Source organism: Orcinus orca, chromosome 1 (assembly GCF_937001465.1).
Source record: "Orcinus orca chromosome 1, mOrcOrc1.1, whole genome shotgun sequence".
Lineage (NCBI taxonomy): Eukaryota > Metazoa > Chordata > Mammalia > Artiodactyla > Delphinidae > Orcinus > Orcinus orca.
In genome coordinates this window covers 174,712,505-174,733,162 of record NC_064559.1, presented here as the reverse complement: position 1 = coordinate 174,733,162, position 20,658 = coordinate 174,712,505, and the positions used below count along the sequence as shown (strand labels likewise).

Genomic DNA, 20,658 nt, shown 5'->3' with positions numbered 1-20,658 from the left:
AGCAATCAAAACAGTATGGTATTTAGCATAAAAACAGACACATACGTCAATGGAATGAAATAGCCCAGAAATAAACCCACACACAAGGTTAATTAATTTATGTCAAAAGAGCCAAGGATATACAAAGGGGAAAGGGCAGCCTCTTCAATAAATGGTGCGGAGAAAACTGGACAGCCACATGCAAAAGAGTGAAACTGGACCACCATCTTACACCATACACAAAAATCAACTCAAAATGGATTAAACACTCAAATATAAGAGCTGAAACCATAAAATTCCCAGAAGAAAACAGAAGGTAAGCTCCTTGACATTAGTCTTGGTGATGGTTTCCTGGATTTGACACCAAAACCAAAGGCAACAAAAGCAAAAATCAACAGGTGGGACTACATCAAACTAAAAAGCTTCTGTACAGCAAAGGAAGCCATCAACAAAATGAAAAAGCAACCTACAGAATGGGAGAAAATATTTGCAAATCATAAATCTGATGAGACAGTAATACCTAAAATATATTAGGGACTTCCCTGGTGGTCCAGTGGTTAAGGCTCTGCGCTCCCAATGCAGGGGGCCCGGGTTCAACCCCTGGTCAGAGAACTAGATCCTGCATGTCGCAACTAAAGATCCCATGTGCCACAACTAAAGATCCCTCATGCTGCAATGAAGATCCCACACATGGCAACAAAGATCCCGTGTGCCGCAACTAAGACCCAGGACAGCCAAATAAATAAATAAATAATTTTAAAAATAAATAAAATATATTTTAAAACTTATGCAACTCAATAGCAAAAAATCTGATAAAAAATGGGCAGAGGGGACTTCCCTGGTGGGACAGTGGTTAAGAATCCGCCTGCCAATGCAGGGGACACGGGTTCGAGCCCTGGTCCAGGAAGATCCCACATGCTGTGGAGCAACTAAGCCCGGGCGCCACAACTACTGAAGCCGCGTGCTCTATGGCCCACGTGCTGCAACTACTGAGCCCGTGTGCTACAACTACTGAAGCCTGTGCACCTAGGGCCAATGCTCTGTGACAAGAGAAGCCACCGCAATGAGAAGCCCGTGCACAGCAACGAAGACCCAATGTGGCCCAAAAATAAATTAATTTAAAAAAATGGGCAGAGGATCTGAATATCCATTTTTCCAAAAAGACATCCCGATGGCCAACTGTTACATGAAAAGGTGCTCAACATCACTAATTATCAGGAAAATCCAAATCAAAACTACGAGATATCATGTCACATCTGTTACAATGGCTATTATCAAAGACAAGAGGGAAGCTTCCCTGGTGGCCCAGTGGTTGAGAGTCCGCCTGCCGATGCAGGGGACACGGGTTCGTGCCCCGGTCCGGGAAGATCCCACATGTCGCGGAGCGGCTGGGCCTGTGAGCCATGGCCGCTGAGCCTGCGCGTCTGGAGCCTGTGCTCCGCAACGGGAGAGGCCACAACAGTGAGAGGCCCGCGTACCGCAAAGGAAAGAAAGAAAAAAAAAAGACAAGAGGGGCTTCCCTGGTGGTGCAATGGTTAAGAATCCGCCTGCCAATGCAGGGCACATGGGTTTGAGCCCTGGTCCGGGAAGATGCCACATGTCTCAGAGTAACTAAGCCCGTGCATCACAACTACTGAGCCTTCGCTCTACAGCCCATGCGCCACAACTACTGAGCCTGTGTGCCACAGCTACTGAAGCCTGCACACCTAGAGCCCGTGCTCCACACAAGAAGCCACCAAAATGAGAAGCCCGTACAACACAACGAGGAGTAGACCCCGCTCGCCACAACTAGGGAAAGCCCACACGCAGCAACAAATACCCAACGCAGTCAAAAATTTAAAAATTTTAAAAGGACAAGAAATAACAAGTGTTGGCAAGGATGTGAAGAAAAGAAAACCCTTGTGTATTGTCAGTGGGAATGTAAATTGGTACAGCAACTATGGAAAACAGTATGAATGTTCCTCAAAAAATTAAAAATAGAATTAATGTATGAACCAGCAACTCCACTTCTGGGTATTTATCCCCCAAAAATGAAAACACTAACTCAAAAAGATATATGCACCCCCATGTTCACTGCAGCATTATTTACAGTAGCCAAGATATGGAAAACAACCTAAGTGTCCACTGATGGATGAATGGATAAAGAAAATATATACAATGGAGGGAATTCCCTGGAGGTCCAGTGGTTAGGACTCGGTGCTTTCAGGCTTTCACTGCTGTGGCCCAGGTTCGATCCCTGGTCAGAAAACTAATATCCCGGCAAGCCACGTGGCTCGGCCAAAAAAAAAAAAAAAAGAAAATATATACAATGGAATATTATTCAGTCATAAAAAGAAGATAATCCTGCCATTTGTGACAACATGGATGGACCTTGAGGGCATTATGCTAAGTGAAATAAGACAGAGAAAGACAAATACTGTGTGATCTCACTTATATATAGAATCTGAAAAAAAAAGAAAAAGAATGAAAAAAACAGAACTCATAGAGAGAACAGATTGGTGATTGCCAGAGGAAAGGGATGAGAGATGGGTGAAATAGGTAAAGGTGGCAAAAAGATACAAACTTCCAGTTATAAAATTAATAAGTCCTAGGGATATAATGTACAGCATGGTGACCATAGTTAATAATACTATATTGTATATTTGAAAGTTGCTAAGAGAATATATCTTAAAAGTTCCCATCATGAGAAAAAAATTGTAACTATATGTGATGATAGATGTTAACTAGACTTGTGATCACTTCACAATATATACATATATCAAATCATTATGTTGTACACCTGAAACTAATATAATGTTATATATCAATTATAGTCCAATTTAAAAGAAAAGAAAATTTTAAAAATATGGCATACAAGCTCTCAAGCCTAACTGCTTCTTTGGGTTTTCACTTCTTTTCTGTGACATTCCTGTGTATATATGAGGAGTAAACCTTTTCTTTTGTTAATCCGGCATTTGTCAGTTTAATTAGCAATCCCCAGTAACTAAACCTATGAGGGTAGAGAAAAAGGTTTTTTTCTCCCTCAAAGGTGATATAGTGGGCACCAAAAATATTTATTAGGCATTCACAGGATATTTCAGTTATCACTAAACCAGACCTAAGTAACATATGCAGAACCAAAAGGCAAACATAAAAGCAGTCATCTCTGTACTAGGGAAAAAGTCCTTAGCACCTCTGGCTTAGTCAGCTGTTACTGGTAGTTTAGTATAACTAGAGATGGCAAACTAGTAAATCAGAAATTGTTTTTAGGGCTTCCCTGGTGGCGCAGTGATTGAGAGTCCGCCTGCCGATGCAGGGGACACGGGTTCGTGCCCCGGTCCGGGAAGATCCCACATGCCGTGGAGCAGCTGGGCCCGTGAGCCATGGCCTCTGAGCCTGCGCGTCCGGAACCTGTGCTCCGCAACGGGAGAGAGGCCACAACAGTGAGAGGCCCGTGTACCGCAAAAAAAAAAAAAAGAAATTGTTTTTATTTTCATAAAGAAAAAGAAAAAAACTATTAATTCATGTTTACTCTTTACAGTTAATTCATTTAAGCTATATTTAGATACTGGTTCTGATCAATCAACTAAAAGTAAAAAAGGAATTTGCAATGCTCTCTTAAAATCTTTCTGTATCAACCTCTTACATTTTTTTAATTCTTAATATTTACCCTCTAAATAGTAAATCTTATCTTCTACAAATATCCTTGACATAAAAATTCTGTTTAAGAAAAGTGTTTCATTCATATAAACCTTTGCTGTATGGTACTGAGGGTACTGTGTTTAAGTACTAAGTAAATAAAGAAATTATCCTGTTAAGTGTAGTCAAAGGCAAATGATGTTATCAAGTACACATAACAAACCTGAAATATTTCATCAGATGATAAATTCTGACTACCTGAATAGAAAGTGTTATCCATGGTACTTTAAATGACCATTTTATTTAAAAAGTACTCTGAATTTCTAGAAACATCAAACTAGCTATTACTAACCACTGCTAAGGAACCAGAGAACAAGAGAAAAATTCCCAGTACATATATTTGTGAATAATCTGAAATTATACAAGGTTTTAAACACAAAAGTTATAAAATGAAATAATTCTATTAAAATACAGTTCTAAACTCATGAACCTATTTCATTTTAGAGAAATTTTTAAAAAAGAATTAGAACTACTCTGGATGTTGATATAATCTTAGATATAGAAAAAAGCTTAGAAAAGAACGACTGGTTGATCAGGCTATCCAGAGGAAAAAAACAACTATATTCAGAGAGAAGGAAAACTTTTACGTAAATTAAATCTTCAGCTTTTTGAAAACCTAAAAATAAAATTATGGGAACATGAGGAGAGAAAGAAACAAAAACAACATTTCATCCTTCTAAAAGAAAAACAACTGACACCTTTAACCAACCTCTTTTTCAAGGATAATGATTAAAACAAAATTTCGCCCCCAGCACCAGTGAGCTGCCACATTCAAATCCAGACTTCACAGACTATTTGGCATACAACAATGAATTACAGAACAATTTTGCTCACATATGGACAAATGCTATTTTTCTCCACTGAAATTATTTCTCTGTAGTATGCTCATTAGTAACACTGACCCTTTCCTATGTCCCAATAACCAACCTGCTTTGTGAGCTAAATCCCAATTCCAAATCAGATGTTGCTGGCAAAACTAATCTCCGAATGAAAACAGTACATAAGCCAGTCACAACACAGAATTTGGTTTGTATGTTACTGACATTGAGACAGAAAACTGCAATTTCCAACAGGTATTTTTAGTTGAGCTTCTTGGCTCAGCAAAACTGAAGCTATGATCTTATCTTTAGAAACATATATGTTATTTTCTTAAAATTATATTGCTGATTTTTTCTTTGAAAATGTATGTTTCTAAAAGACTGTCTCACAACCAAAAAAAATGATTTTAACAATTGGTAGAAGTAACATTTAATTAATAATTCAAGGTTAAAACATTTAGATTGAAATAGTAATGTGATTTCCCCTCCCTTTGTGCCTTTCCCCAAGCTAGAGACAGAGTTCCTTCTGATTTCAATTTTTTTTTAAGATTTATTTATTTATTTGTTTGTTTGTTTATTTTAGGCTGCACTGGGTCTTAGTTGTGGCACACAGGATCTTTCATTGCGGCGTGCGGGCTTCTCTCTAGTTGTGGCGTGTGGGTTTTTTCCCTCTAGTTGTAGCGCGGGCTCCAGAGCATGTGGGCTACGTAGTTTGCGGCACGCGGGCTCTAGTTGTGGCGCGAGCTCAACAGTTGTGGTGCGAGCTCAACAGTTGTGGTGTGTGGGCTTAGTTGCCCCGTGGCATGTGGGATCTTAGTTCCCTGACCAGGGATCGAACCCGCGTCCCCTGCATTGGAAGGCAGATGCTTTACCACTGGACCACCAGGGAAGTCCCTCAATTTATTTTGACACTGCCTTTTTTTGTCCACTCACATGATATAATTTAGGTAAACAACAGTTTCTTCAGTTAGTTAACTGTTTTGAAGATTCTAATAATAATAATAATAATATCATCTTCCTGATAGCAATGAATTCATTATATTTTCAAAGATTTCTCCAACTGGAAAATACGATGATTACAATATGATAAGTTTTAGACATATTTCATTCAAATAAATAGAATACTGTTCCTTAGTATTGCTCACAAACACACAGAAAACTACTGGTCTAAAATAAAATCTCCAGACTTGGCCATAATCCAGCAATGTAACTTTGAACAATCCTCTTAAACTCTCGTCTTCTTATCTATAAAATGTTTGATTACGTCTAAATAGTTCCTCCTGTCCTTATATTTGGCTATCCAAAAGAGACAGTATCTTAGGCAGATTTCATTTAAAGTTTGCTGTGTACCATGAGTCATATTCCCAACTGGTAAGCTAAATGCAATTATGAAGACTATATTTCTAGGTGTTTTTTTTTTTAACATCTTTATTGGGGTATAATTGCTTTACAATGGTGTGTTAGTTTCTGCTTTATAACAAAGTGAATCAGTTATACATATACATATGTTCCCGTATGTCTTCCCTCTTGTGTCTCCCTCCCTCCCACACTCCCTATCCCACCCCTCCAGGCTGTCACAAAGCACCGAGCCAATATCCCTGTGCCATGCGGCTGCTTCCCACTAGCTATCTACCTTACTACGTTTGTTAGTGTGTATATGTCCATGACTCTCTCTCGCCCTGTCACAGCTCACCCTTCCCCCTCCCCATAACCTCAAGTCCGTTCTCTAGTAGGTCTGCGTCTTTATTCCTGCCTTACCCCTAGGTTCTTCATGACATTTTTTTTCTTAAATTCCATATATATGTGTTAGCATACAGTATTTGTCTTTTTCTTTCTGACTTACTTCACTCTGTATGACAGACTCTAGGTCTATCCACCTCATTACAAATAGCTCAATTTCGTTTCTTTTTATGGCTGAGTAATATTCCACTGTATATATGTGCCACATCTTCTTTATCCATTTATCTGATGATGGGCACTTAGGTTGTTTCCATCTCCGGGCTATTGTAAATAGAGCTGCAATGAACATTTTGGTACATGACTCTTTTTGAATTTTGGTTTTCTCAGGGTATATGCCCAGTAGTGGGATTGCTGGGTCATATGGTAGTTCTATTTGTAGTTTTTTAAGGAACCTCCATACTGTTCTCCATAGTGGCTGAACCAATTCACATTCCCACCAGCAGTGCAAGAGTGTTCCCTTTTCTCCACACCCTCTCCAGCATTTATTGTTTCTAGATTTTTTGATGATGGCCATTCTGACTGGTGTGAGATGATATCTCATTGTAGTTTTGATTTGCATTTCTCTAATGATTAATGATGTTGAGCATTTTTTCATGTGTTTGTTAGCAGTCTGTATATCTAGGTGTTCATAAAAAGAACAACCAGAACCAAAAAAATAGCATTAATATTTTTTAAAGTGAACAACGGAACTGAAGAAAACTAGGATTAGACTTTAGGGGGAGAGAGGGATTAGCAAAACAGAGGAGGGAACTCCTTCCAACTCATTGTATGATGCCAGTATAACTCTGATACCAATACCAGAAAAAGACAACACAAGAGAAGAAAACTATAGACACAATATCCCTTAGGAACACAGAATCAAAAATCCTCTACTAAATACTAGCAAACCAAATCCAGCAACACATAAAAAGGATTATATACCATGACCAAGTGAGACTTGTTCCAGGAATACAAGGTTGGTTCAACAAACAAAAATCAATCAATGTAATACACCATATTAACAGAATAAGAATAAAGGTTTGGTCATCACAGTAGATGCAGAAAAAGCATTTGACAATATCAAACACCGTTTCAAGATAAAAACACTCAACAAACTAGGAGTAGATGGGATTTTCCTCAACCTGATAAAGGGCATCTATGAAAAAACGCACAGCTAACATGATACTTAATGGTGAAAGACTGAATGCTTTCCCCTAAATCAGGAACAATACAAGGATGTTTTTTCTTGCCATTTCTATGTAATACTACTGGAGGTTCTCACCAGAGCAATTAGGGAAATAAAATATATAAAAGGCATCCAGATTGGAAAGGAAGAAGTAAAACTATGTCTATTTGCATACAGAAAATTACAAGAAATACACACACCAAAAAAAACACTATTAGAGCAAACAAACAAGCTCAGCAAGATTGCAGGACACAAGATCAACATACAAAAATCAATTGAGGGGACTTCCCTGGTGGCGCAGTGGTTAGGAATCCGCCTGCCAATGCAGGGACACGGGTTCGAGCCCTGGTCCGGGAAAATCCCACATGCCGCGGAGCAACTAAGCCCATGTGCCACAACTACTGAGCCTGCGTTCTAGAGCCCACGAGCCACAACTACTGAAGCCCATGTGCCTAGAGCCCACGCTCTGCAACGAGAAGCCACTGCAATGAGAAGCCCACACACCGCAATAAAGAGTAGCCCCCACTAGCTGCAACTAGAGAAAGCCCGTGTGCAGCAACAAAGACCTAATGCAGCCATAAATAAATAAACTTTTTTTTTTTGGAAATCTATTGAGGGACCTCCCTGGTGGTCCAGTGGTTAAGACTCCATGCTTCCACTGCAGAAGGAGAGGTTCGATCTCTCATCGGGGAACTAAGATCCCACATGCCGCGTGGTACGGCCAAAAAAGAAAAAAAAAAAACTTGTAAGCCTCTATAATCATATCCCCAAAAAACCCACTACTAACGATTTAGCTAATAAACTCACAATCAAAAATGAAATTAAGAAAACAATTCTACTTACAATAGCCCCTGAAGAGAATAAAATATTGAACAGACATTTCAGCAAAGAAAGTATACAAATGTCCAATAAGCACATGAAAAATGCTCAACTTCATTAGTCATTAAGGAAATGCAAATCAAAACCATAATGAGATACTACTTCACATCTGCTAGGATGCCTATAATAAAAATGACAGATAACAAGTGTTGATGAGAACGTAGAAAAAGTGGAACCCTCATACACTGCTGGCAAGGATGTAAAATCATGCAGCAGCCACTGTGGGAAACAGTTTGGCAGTTTCTCAAAAAGTTTAATATAAAGGTATCATATGACCCAGCAATTCCACTCCAACGTATATACCCATGAGAATTGAAAATTTTGCACGTGAATGTTCATAGCAGCATTCTTCATAATAGCTGAAAAGTAGAAACAACCCAAATATCTATCAACTGATGAATGGATAAACAAATGTAGTATATACATAAAGTGGAATATTATTCAGCCATAAGAAGAAATACTGATAGATGCTATAAATAGATGAACCTTGAAAACATTTTGCTATGTGAAAGAAGCCAAACACAAAAGGCCATAAACTGTATCATTCCATTTACATGAAATGTCCTAACCAGGCAAATCCATAGAGATGGGAGTAGGTTAGTTGTTGCCATGGGCTGGGGTAAGCAGAATGGGGAGTGACTGCTAACAGCTACAAGGTTTACAACATTTTTTAATGTTCTGGAATTAGATGGCTGCACAACTTTATGAATATACTAAAAACCACTGAATTGTATGTTTTAAAAGGATGAATATAACAGCATGTGAATTATATCTCAATATAAAAGAGAGAAAGAAGGCAAACCAAGGTACTTTTAAAATTCCAATTTAGGGGCTTCCCTGGTGGCGCAGTGGTTGGAGGTCCGCCTGCCGGTGCAGGGGACGCGGGCTCGTGCCCCGGTCCGGGAGGGTCCCGTGTGCCGCGGAGCGGCTGGGCCCGTGGGCCGTGGCCGCTGGACCTGCGCGTCCAGAGCCTGTGCTCTGCGACGGGGGAGGCCGCAGCGGTGAGAGGCCGCAGCGGTGAGAGGCTCCCGTACCAACAACAACAACAACAACAAATTCCAATTTAAAACAGACTTTTATCAGACCTTTTCAATAGACCTTTTGTAACCTCATAACAAAGAAAGTATAAAAATACATACACATAGAGACCAATCACAGAAAGAATAATGTGTTTCAGTTCAAGGCTTACCTTCAACCCAGTACCACAATTCTGGAACCCCAGTGCACTGCTGGGGGAATGTAAAATGGTCCAACCACTATGGAAAACAGTATGGAGGTGCCTCATAAAATTAAAAATAGCGCTTCCCTGGTGGCACAGTAGTTAAGAATCCACCTGCCAATTCAGGGGACACGGGTTCAAGCCCTGGTCTGGGAAGATCCCACATGCCGCGGAGCAACTAAGCCCGTGTGCAACTACTGAGCCTGTGCTCTAGAGCCCGTGAGCCACAACTACTGAGCCCGCATGCCACAACTACTGAAGCCCGCGTGCCTAGAGCCCGTGCTCCACAACAAGAGAAGCCATCGCAATGAGAAGCCCACGCACTGCAACAAAGAGTAGCCCCCACTCACCGCAACTACAGAAAGCCCGTGCACAGCAACAAAAGACCCAACGCAGACAAAATGAATAAATAAATAAATAATAAAATAAATTTATGAAAAAAATTAAAAATAGAAATATCATTTGAGGGACTTCCCTGGCAGTCCAGTGGTTAAGGTTCTGTGCTTCCACTACAGGGGGCACGGGTTCGATCCCTGGTTAGGGAACTAAGATCCTGCATGACGCACAATGCAGCCAAAAAAAATTAAAATAAAAAAAAAGAAATACCATTTGATCCAACAATCCCAATTTGGATATATACTCATATATCCAAAAGAAATGAAAGCAGGGTCTCAAAGAGACACTGGATACCTATGTCCACAGCAGCATTATTCACAATAGCCACCAGTGAAAACAACCTAGATGTCCCCTGACAGACGAATGGATAAACAAAATGTGGCATATACATACAGTGGAATATTACTCAGCCTTAAAAAGGAAGGAAAACCTGTCACAGGCTACAATATAGATGAATCTTAAGGATATTACATGAAGTGAAATAAGCAGTCACAAAAAGACAGAGATTATATGATTTTTCTTATATGAGGTATCTAAAGTAGTCAAATTCATAGAAACACAAAGTAGAATGGCGGTCACCGGGTGCTAAGGGGAGGAGGAAAAGGGAGTTGTTTAACTGGTACAGCATTTCAGATTTGCAAGACGAAAAAGTTCTGGAGATATGTTCTATAACAATGTGAGTATGTTTAACTCTACTGAATTACACATTTAAAAAGGGTTAAGCTGGTAAATTTTTTTTTTAAATCATGATTTTTAAAACTATATGAACCTGGAATCGTTTTGGTAGGTAGATTTTTTAAATCACTAATTCAATTTCTTTTATGGTTAAAAGACTATATAAAGATTTTTAATTTCTTCTCAAGTCAGTATTGGTAAGTCATTCTTAGTTGTTTTTAAACTGTGCTTTCCCTATTGAAGCTACGTTTTCACAGCTCATTAAATTGTCTGTTTTATCCTTATTTTTTGTAGTTACCAGATGAGCCCTATTAAAAAGTATCAAGTACTCATTTGAAGCCATAATCTATTACATACGGACTTGATCTACAAATGAGACAGATTACAATGGTGACTACTTCTTGTGGAAATTTACAGATGGCAATTATAGGCATCTCCAAACATAAAACCTGATAAATAACAAATCCACACAGAGCAAGCCCTACTTTATGAGTAATGTGAGATCATACTTCCTAAATTCCTTCTGATATGTTCTTGAAGATTCCTTAAGGTAAAATATTCTACATTCAAATGTTTCTTCCACTAAAACCACAGAGGAAAGTGTCAAGACTGGGGGAAAAGGAAATTTAAACTACTACCCTTAAAGAGTCCTTATTTTTGCCCGTTTCAATTCAGCATGAAAGAACTAATTTTCAGTGGCCTTTTCATTGTTGTTTCAAATGAAGTGTTTTCTTCTGTTAACCATAGTAAAAATAATACCCAAATATAAATGACTGTGTAAAGAGAAAAATAACTTAAGATCAATATACAGATAAATAGATTTATTTGAAACCTATTCTAGAAGGCCTACCAAGGAATTCATGAATCAACTAGCAAAGCTGATTGGAAGCCATTATTTCTTCCATTCCTTCCAAAGGAGTCTCAAATTTGATGCACCCAAGATCTGGATATTATGTTGAGTCCCTTATGACATCTATAGATAGCCTTGGTCTCTTCATTAAAAATAAGCAAGAATAATATTTTTTTTAGCTGAGCAAAAGGCTCCAGAAACATGATATACTAGACTATTATAGAGAACTTTTTTTAACGTGGAAAATGTAAATCAAAGAGACACACTGCAAAAAAAAAATACTATCCTACCTATCCTTCATAGTCCAAGTTCAAACACCATCATTTCCAAAGTCCTTCCTTCCACTCTAGCCCACAATCCCCCCCTTCTCTTGAATTTCTAAAATCACTTGTTGGTATCACATTTTTATAGTTATCTATTGCTCATATTATTACTCTCTGCTGAGTCTGTTTCTTTAACTGAGAAATGAAAATTAGAGCAATATGTGAGGAAAATATTAAATAAGACTACTTAAGTAGAACAATGCTTAACTACCCAATAAGTACTATAATAGTTATTACTCTGCCATTTATCAAATCTATGACTCTGAATAGTCACCTTTGCTAAATCTCATTTTCTTCACCTGTAAAGTAGACATAATAATCCCTGTCGAATGATTGTCTGTGTGTGAACAGGGACAACCAATACTCTTTTGGTTCTGAGAGTATTTATTCATCATTAAGCCTAAGACAACCCCTAGAATATTACAGTTGATCATTACTAAACCTTTGTACAACATACAGCACTCTTATTACCTTAATACTATAAAATAAGCATTTTATAAACATAAATTTTAATAGCTGCAAAAGAGTTTTTTATATGAATGTGTCATAATTCACTTAACTATGCCCTCAGTGTTGAGCATCAACCACTCTCTTATTGATATATCTACCCAGCTCCTTGTTGTTCTTTTGCCACACCAGCCCAGTACATCTCTCAATCATGGGGAATTATCCAACCACCTGCTTCCTGTTTCCATACCACAAGTGCTGAGTGCTGCTGAAGAAAAGCACAACGAGCATGGAATTTGTGCCACTGCAAATTTGCAAGTCTCTAATCTTCACTGACATTAACTATCTTCTTAGTAATTCATTTATATATCAGTGGCCCTTTCCATCCCACACAGCAATCACTCTACACACCTCTTCTTTCACAATTGCCCTCTACCAGAAAAAAGAAGTCTGACCTCACCCAATTTTCCAACCTACATTGTTCTTCAAATCCATGTCCTCCCTTCTAAGTGTTAGACAAAGGTATCTTTCCTCCTCCCCTGGGATAATAACTCCTCTCACCTCCAAACACATCACTTTCCTGTTCCATCAAATCACACCCCCCACCCATATATTCAAACTTATCTCTGCTTTATTATCTCCACCAAAATATAAGTTGTTCAATTTTTCTGTCTTTAAAAAAAAAAAAAAATTCTGTTTCTCAGGTCTATGTCTCTCTTTTGCTACCTCTCACTTTTCCTTCACAGCAAGTTTTCTAAGAGTGGTCTATATATTTATAGACCTCTCATCCACTCTTCAACTTACTGTAATTTGATTTCTTCTCAATAACAAGGTCCAGCAGAAACTTTTCTATCTTTATTTCACAAAATCACTTCAGGTTTTACAATGTAAGCCATTTCTAAATTTTATTTATTTTTGGCTGCATTGGGTCTTCATTGCTGTGCGCGGGCTTTCTCTAGTTGCGGCGAGTGGGGGCTACTCCTCGTAGCGGTGCGCGGGCTTCTCATTGCGGTGGCTTCTCTTGTTGCAGAGCACAGGCTTAGTAGTTGTGGCGCAGGGGCTTAGTTGCTCCGCAGCATGTGGGATCTTCCCGGAGCAGGACTTGAACCCGTAGCCTCTGCACTGGCAGGCGGATTCTCAACCACTGCGCCACCAGGGAAGTCCCTGTAAGCCATTTTGTCCTTCTTGAAAATCTGCCCCTGAGCTTCCCAGAGACCAATCTTCTCTTCCTACCTGCCCTGCTACTTTTGAGTCTTGAATCTAATCATATTGCTTTAGCATACTATGCTTCAGGAGTTCTGTACTACCTGTAAGATAAAGTCCAAATTCTTCAGTGTGGAATATAAGGCCCTTCAGGGCCTGGCCCTGCTTACTTTCCTTTTTTTTTTTTTTTTTTTTTGCGGTACACGGGCCTCTCACTGCTGCGGCCTCTCCCGCTGCGGAGCACAGGCTCCGGACACGCAGGCTCAGCGGCCATGGCTCACAGGCCCAGCCGCTCCGCGGCACGTGGGGATCCTCCCGGACCGGGGCACGAACCCACGTCCCCCGCATCGGCAGGCGTACTCTCAACCACTGCGCCACCAGGGAAGCCCCCTGCTTACTTTTCTAAGCTCATTTTCTTATTACTTTCCCACAGGCACCTTTCACCCTAGCCACACCCAAACACCCACAGCTCATCCAAACACACAACACCCTCTCATGCTTTTGTACATATGGTTCCCTGTACCGCAAAGAAAGCCCATTCCTCTCTTTTTCTTTCTCCCTCTCTCTCTCCTCCTCCCCCGTCTTCTCCTTCTTCTCTCTCCCTCTTCCTTTCTCTCTCCTTCTCTCTCTTTCACCACACTCTCCTTCCACTTACTTTTTTATTTTTATTTATTTGTTTATTTTTGAGGTACACAGGCCTCTCACCGCTGCGGCCTCTCCCGTTGCGGAGCACAGGCTCCAGACACGCAGGCCCAGCGGCCATGGCTCACGGGCCCAGCCGCTCCGCAGCATGCAGGATCCTCCCAGACCGGGGCACGAACCCGCGCCCCCTGTATCGGCAGGCGGACCCTCAACCACTGCGCCACCAGGGAGGCCCTCCACTTACTTTTTTAAGACTCAGGTCATACATAGTTTTACCCATGAAACCTTCCCTCACATTTTTAGGCCTAGGTAAGCACTATCTCCTCTTTGATTCCACAGAGCTTTGCTAACATTCTAATATAAAGCTTATCCATTATAGTATAGCTATTTACCTGTCTTTGTACTGAAACTGGAGCTCCTTCAGGACACACCTTTTCTTATTTATCTTCGTGTCTCCAGTGCTGAGTGTCTCAGTGATAGAAGGCACTTGTTAAATATTTGTTGAATTAATGTATGAGATGATCAGCATTTAGGCTTACCATAGAGAAAAAGAGAAGATCCAAGAATAATTATGCTGAAAAAACAGCAGTAGACTTTTATTGAAGGAAGAAAAAGAAAAAACGTCAGCCTGAAGACAGAAAAACATTTTTGAAATTTCCCATAGAAAAAGGTAAAATGAAAAAAAGAAAAAGGTAAAATGAGCCATAAAAAAAGAATCATGATCAGTGACACTTGCTACAAATATTAACCCACTGTTTCTCTTGTCCCAAAAGTTTACCCATCCTGACCTTAGAGCCAAGCACACGCTAGAGTCAGGCAGCTTCTAGCAACTGAGATGTGCAGCTGCCTCTAGCAAAGCTTCCAGCACAAGCCCCTCACCTTAACCTCTCTAATATTTCCCTATCAGTATATCACAAAAGCACTGACCTTCAAGAAAAGTGAGTACCTGCTATATGCCAGATACCAAGCTAAGTATTATTTCATTATATGTATATTTGTGTATGTTTGTATATATATAATTCTTATAAAAATCTTTGTGAATTAAGTACGACTACTCCCATTTCACAGATGAAGACCGTTCAATGTCACACAGTTGTTAAGCAGACCAAATTCAAACCAGTCTTCTAACAAAGCACAATCCTCTTTCTCTCAAGGCATCAACTACATGAAATGTGACTTAAAAGTTCCTAGCAATCTTTCAGGTACTCCTCACATCATGCGTAAGGCTAACTCTAAGCTATCCCTCTATGGCAGATGTTGTAGAATATTCAAAATTAAGATAAGACATTCACCAAGCTCCTTCTCTGCTAATGAGGGCCCTCTCTCTTTTATCTAAACTTCTAATTCCTCATTCATCAAACCCTAAGAAACAGGATTAAGTGAAATTTTTATTCTCAAATTTAGAGTCTGCAGTAGATAGAATAACAGCCCTCCAAGGATGTAGACATCCCTAGAACGTTCCTGGAACCTGTGAATATGTTACATTACATGGCAAAAGGGACTTTGTAGATGTGATTCTGTTAAGAATATTGCGATGGGAAGATCATCTTGGATTATCCAAGTGAGCTAAAGAAATCACAAACATCCTCATAAGAGGAAGGCAAGAATATCAGTCAGAGAAGGCGATATGACAACAGAAGCAGAGGTCAGAGAGAGAGAGTTTTGAAGATGCAATGCTACTGGCTTTGAAATAGAGTAAGGGGCCAGGAGTCAAGGAATGCAGGCAGCTTCTAGAAGGTGGAAGAAGCAAGAAAATGAATCCTTCTCTAGTGCCTCCAAAAGGAATACAGCCTGCCAACACCTTGATTTTAGAACTTTTGATTTCCGGAACTGCAAGATAATAATATTTTAAGCCACTAAGTTTATGGTAACTGGTTATGGTAGCAACAGGAAACTAATACAGAGTTTCTATGTATTAATGCCTGAGAGTAAGAGGCAGCTCCGAGATTATCTTTCTGAAGATTAATTTTTTTAACTTAACTGTAGTATCCACTTGCAAATCTTTTCTCTTTTTAAATGTACTTTTAACATTGTTTTCGGTATATAACAACAAATCTAGGACAAAAATTATCCACAATCCCATCATTAAATTATTCTTTTCATTCTATCGTATTCTAGTTCTCTTCCTTCACCATACTCCATTTTTACATATTTGTAGTAATAGCAAGGAATGGATTTTATAGTCTACATTTTTACTAGGAACAATCCATGAGTTTTGGGGGGTTTTTTTGGTTTTTTGTTTTAATTAATTAATTTATTTATTTTGGCTGCGTTGGGTCTTTGTTGCTGCACGGGGTTTCTCTAGCTGCGGCGAGCGGGGGCTACTCTTCGTTGTGGTGCACAGGCTTCTCACTGCAGTGGCTTCTCTTGTTGCGGAGCACGGGCTCTAGACACATGGGATTCAGTAGTTGTGGCTTGTGGGCTCAGTAGTTGTGGATCGCGGGCTCTAGAGCTCAGGCTCAGTAGTTGTAGTGCACGGGCTTAGTTGCTCCGCGGCATGTGGGATCTTCCCGGGCCAGGGCTTGAACCTGTGTCCCTTGCATTGGCAGGTGGATTCTTAACCACTGTGCCACCAGGGAAGCCCCATGAATTCTTTTTTTTCTTTTCATTTTGCTTCATTTTTTTTCTGAGATCCTCCTAACCCTCTGTCTTCCAACCTCAGGTAAGCATCCTTTGCTGCTCCTACATTTCAAAAATACTCCTGCCTCAAGGTCTTTGTATGTTATTGTTGCTCACTCTACCTGTAATACTCTTCATTCAGCTAACCCCATGGCTCACTCATTCATTTCCTTTAGGTCTCTGCTCAGAATGTCACCTTAAGAGAAAATATCTGCAATACATGTACAATAATAAACAAGGACTGACACCCATATCTATAATTCCTACAAATCTAAGAAAAAGAAAAAATAGGGGACTTCCCTGGTGACGCAGTGGATAAGACCCCATGCTCCCGATGCAGGGGGCCCGGGTTCAATCTCTGGTCAGGGAACTAGATCCCACATGCATGCCACAACTAAGGAGCCCTACAGTCACAACTAAGGAGCCCACCTGCTGCAACTAAGACCCAGTGCAACCAAATAAATAAGTAAATAAATATTTTAAAAAATAGACAATCCAACAGAAAAACAGGCAAAAGACATGAAAAGGCATTTTATAAGAAGATAACCAAATGGCCTACATACGAAAAGATTATCAACCTCATTAGGAATAAGGAAAATGCAAATGAATTTAAACCACAATGAGATACCACTACACACTTATGAGATTTACAAAAATGTAAATGTCTGACAATACCGAGGGTTAGAGTAACATATACTGTTACAAAAGGAAATAGTTCGGCATTCTCTAGAAGGGCTGAGATACACATATTCTATAAACCAGAATTCTGAATCCTAGATATATCCTACAAAAATGCATTGATGTAAAACAAGACATGTGTGCAAAAATGTTCATAGCAGCACTGTCCATAACAGACAAAATAGAAACTGCCCAAATATCTATCAACAGTAGGAATAAACTGTGATACACAATGAAATACCATATAATAAAAAAAGAAGAAACTACAGCTAGGTCAAAACAATATAGATGACAATTCTGAACAAAAACCACAAGAGAATACATATGGTATAATTCCACATATCTGAAACTCAAAAGAAAGGCAAAACTAAAATATATCATTTAAGAACAGGGAATTTCCTGGAGGTCCAGTGGTTAGGACTCCGTGCTCTCACTGCCAGGGGCTTGGGTTCGATCCCTGGTCAGGGAAATAAAATCTCGCAAGCCGCGCAGTGCAGACCAAAAAAAAAGAAAAAAAGAAAAGAAAAGAAAGAAAACAAGGAAGTAATTGCATAAAATGTCAAGTCAATGGTTACCTCTGGTGGGAAGAAGAGAAGGGGGATATTAATTGGAAAGGGGCATGCTTTTGGCTTCCAGGAAGCTATCTTCAACATCCTTATCTAAGTGGTGGTTACAAGGTTGTTCACTTTATATGAAGTCAGTAAACTGTACATTTATGTTTTATATACTTATTAATATGTATTTTATGTCACAATAAGGTTAAATCACCATATCAGTGAGGCCTTCTCTGATTACCCAAAATAAAACAGTAATTCCTTCTCTGACTTCCATCTCCCTGAGCCAGTAGCTTTTTTTTGTTTTGTTTTTTCGTTTTTTTTTTTGGATGTGTCACATGGCTTGTGGGATTTTAGTTCCCCGACCAGGGATTGAACCCGAGCCCTCCACAGTGACAGTGTGTAGTTACAACCACTGGACCACCAGGGAATTCCTAAGCCAGTAGTTTTTTTTCCTCTATAGCTTTTGTCTTCACCTAACATAACTATGTATTTACTTCTTAATTTGTTTACTGTCGTATCTCCTCCTGCATAAACAAGCACTTTGTTTTGTTCATTGCTATATTCGCAGCCATTAGAAGAGTACCTAGAATAAAATACACATTTACACTTCTCTCCATATGATCCACAGCTGCCCTTCCTCTTTAAATTGTGTCTCTTAGTTTATGGTACCACCATCTCCCAAGCCAGAAAACTAAAAATCATTCTAGAGTCTTTGATTTTTCTCAAAATAGTCTCTAAGTCCCATCAATTCTACTTTTTAAATAACTCTCCTATTCATTCTCTCTGCTACTACCTTACTTTAGAGGGTTTTTTTGGGGGGGGTGGGGGGCAGGTAATTTCCACTTATTTTTTTAAATGATTAGAAGATAAAACAGAAACATAGTCTCTAGTTACAAATATAAAGTGGGTATGTATGTAGAACTATGCGTCAGTAGTTAAGATTGGCTAAGGCAGTCTCTGTTGCTAAAACAAAATTAAATTATAGTAAAAATCTCCATGAGTCCACATGAGTTCTTATGCACAGGGTCTCCCCCCAACCTCCATATTGTTCTTTTTTTTTTTTTTTCCACTTAACTTAGGCTTTCATAACATCTTTCATCTGTACTGAAATAGCCTCCTAGAGAGTTTACTTTCTTCAATCTGGCTTTCCTCCAATCTGTTTTTCACTTTGCAGCCAATATATTCTTTTCCCTACTTGAAACCAATCAGTCAGTGGCTCCCCAACTGCCCATAGGAAAAAATCCAGCCTCTAAGTGTAGCATTCAGGGCCTTTCATCAATTGGCCCTCACCTATCTCTCCAGGTTCATTTACCACCACTTCCTACCCCACACTTGTTTCAACAAAACTGAATTAGTTACAGTACCCAAATACACCAAGTTGTGTGCATTTACTCAGGCTGCTACCTCTCTACTACCCCACCAGTAAACCAATCATTCCCTCTTCTATTTATACATTTTTCTATTACTATACTTAAAACATTCATTCAATCAATATTTACTGAGTATCTCTATGTGCCAGAGACAGTGCTAGGTACTGGAAACCCAGCAGTTAATTAAGGACTCAGCTCTTATCCTGATGGAACTGATAATCTAATAAAGACTAAAGATGCTAAACAACTAATTATAACTGTGGTTAAGGATTATAAAGTGGGTAATACAGTATACAATGGAAATGTATGTTAGATGATAAACATGAGAAAGGGAGGAAGTTATAAAGAGAAGTACTACATGCATTTGTTTACATGTGGGTACTCCTTAATTACAGTCTGAGCTCCTTAAGGACAAGGATTATGTCATCTTTATATCACTAGTCAGGACAGTAAATAGTAACGTACAGTAATGTGCATTGACTATATTACAAAGATCACTGCCCTGTTAACTCCTAGGCTAATCCCCCTGGCCAGGCAAATGCAGTGATCTTATTGGCCAGGCCTGGGTCACGTGCCCACCCTTAAAGCCAATGGCTTAGATCAATTCTACCTAAGCCACACTGATTGCAAATAGGGGAGGAATGGTTCCAAGACAAAAATCAGGAAGCTGTTACTCAAATAAGAGGGAAGGAAAAACAAGAGAAAAAAAAAGAGGGAAAGGAAGCTGGACAGGCAAAAAACAGCCAGCAGTCCTCTCTTTAGTGGACATTGTAATTATCTCCTCAAAACCTGTCTTGTTCCTTCCCCACACTGGTAAGGAGTTTATGTGGGACTGACCCCTTCCCCAGCTCCAGGAGTAGGCCCTGATTACACACAGCAGTAGTTCTCAAAGTGTGGTCTGCAGACCAGCCAAATCAGTAACATCTGGAAACTTGTTACAAATACAAATTTTTAGAACCCAAACCTACTGAATCAGAAACTCTGGGGGTAAGGCCTAGCAATCTGTGTTTTTACAAGTCCTCCAGGTGGTTCTGATGCACTCTCAAGTTTACCAGACAGAGAAAGCTACAATTAATATTTCAAGGAATCCAGATTTTAAGACAGTGATCCTTTGAGACACAGGAATAGTCTAAGTAGTGACAAACTCAGGATTTCTGTGTTATATTTGTGGGAAGCATCCTTTTTTCGCACCCAGAATTGAGGAAACATGTAGTCCCAGGAGCCACAGGCAATCATCTTGTACTACCAGGGAAGCCAGCCTGAGGAAAAAACTGATATAGGGGAGAGCCAAGAGAAATGCAGAAAAACAGGGCCAAAGCCTGACAGTCTTAATCAAACCCAGCCAGGGACCCCCATTCCCTTTTTTTTTTTTTTAACTGAAGTATAGTTGATTTACAGTGTTGTGCTAATTTCTGCTGTA

At 39.5% G+C, this 20,658-nt stretch overlaps 1 protein-coding gene across 2 annotated transcripts in view; it reads right to left on the bottom strand.

The window, feature by feature from the left end:
• PIK3R3 (phosphoinositide-3-kinase regulatory subunit 3) overlaps positions 1–20,658 on the bottom strand; it is an 85,325-nt gene that overhangs the window by 50,559 nt on the left and 14,108 nt on the right. Inside the window, exon 2 of one of the 2 annotated variants that reach the window (XM_049702598.1) lies at positions 14,407–14,548. The exons of the other annotated variant lie outside the window; for it this stretch is intronic. The gene's annotated coding sequence lies outside the window, so the exon portion shown is untranslated. The remainder of the gene's footprint in view (positions 1–14,406; positions 14,549–20,658) is intronic. 2 annotated transcript variants of the gene reach the window in all.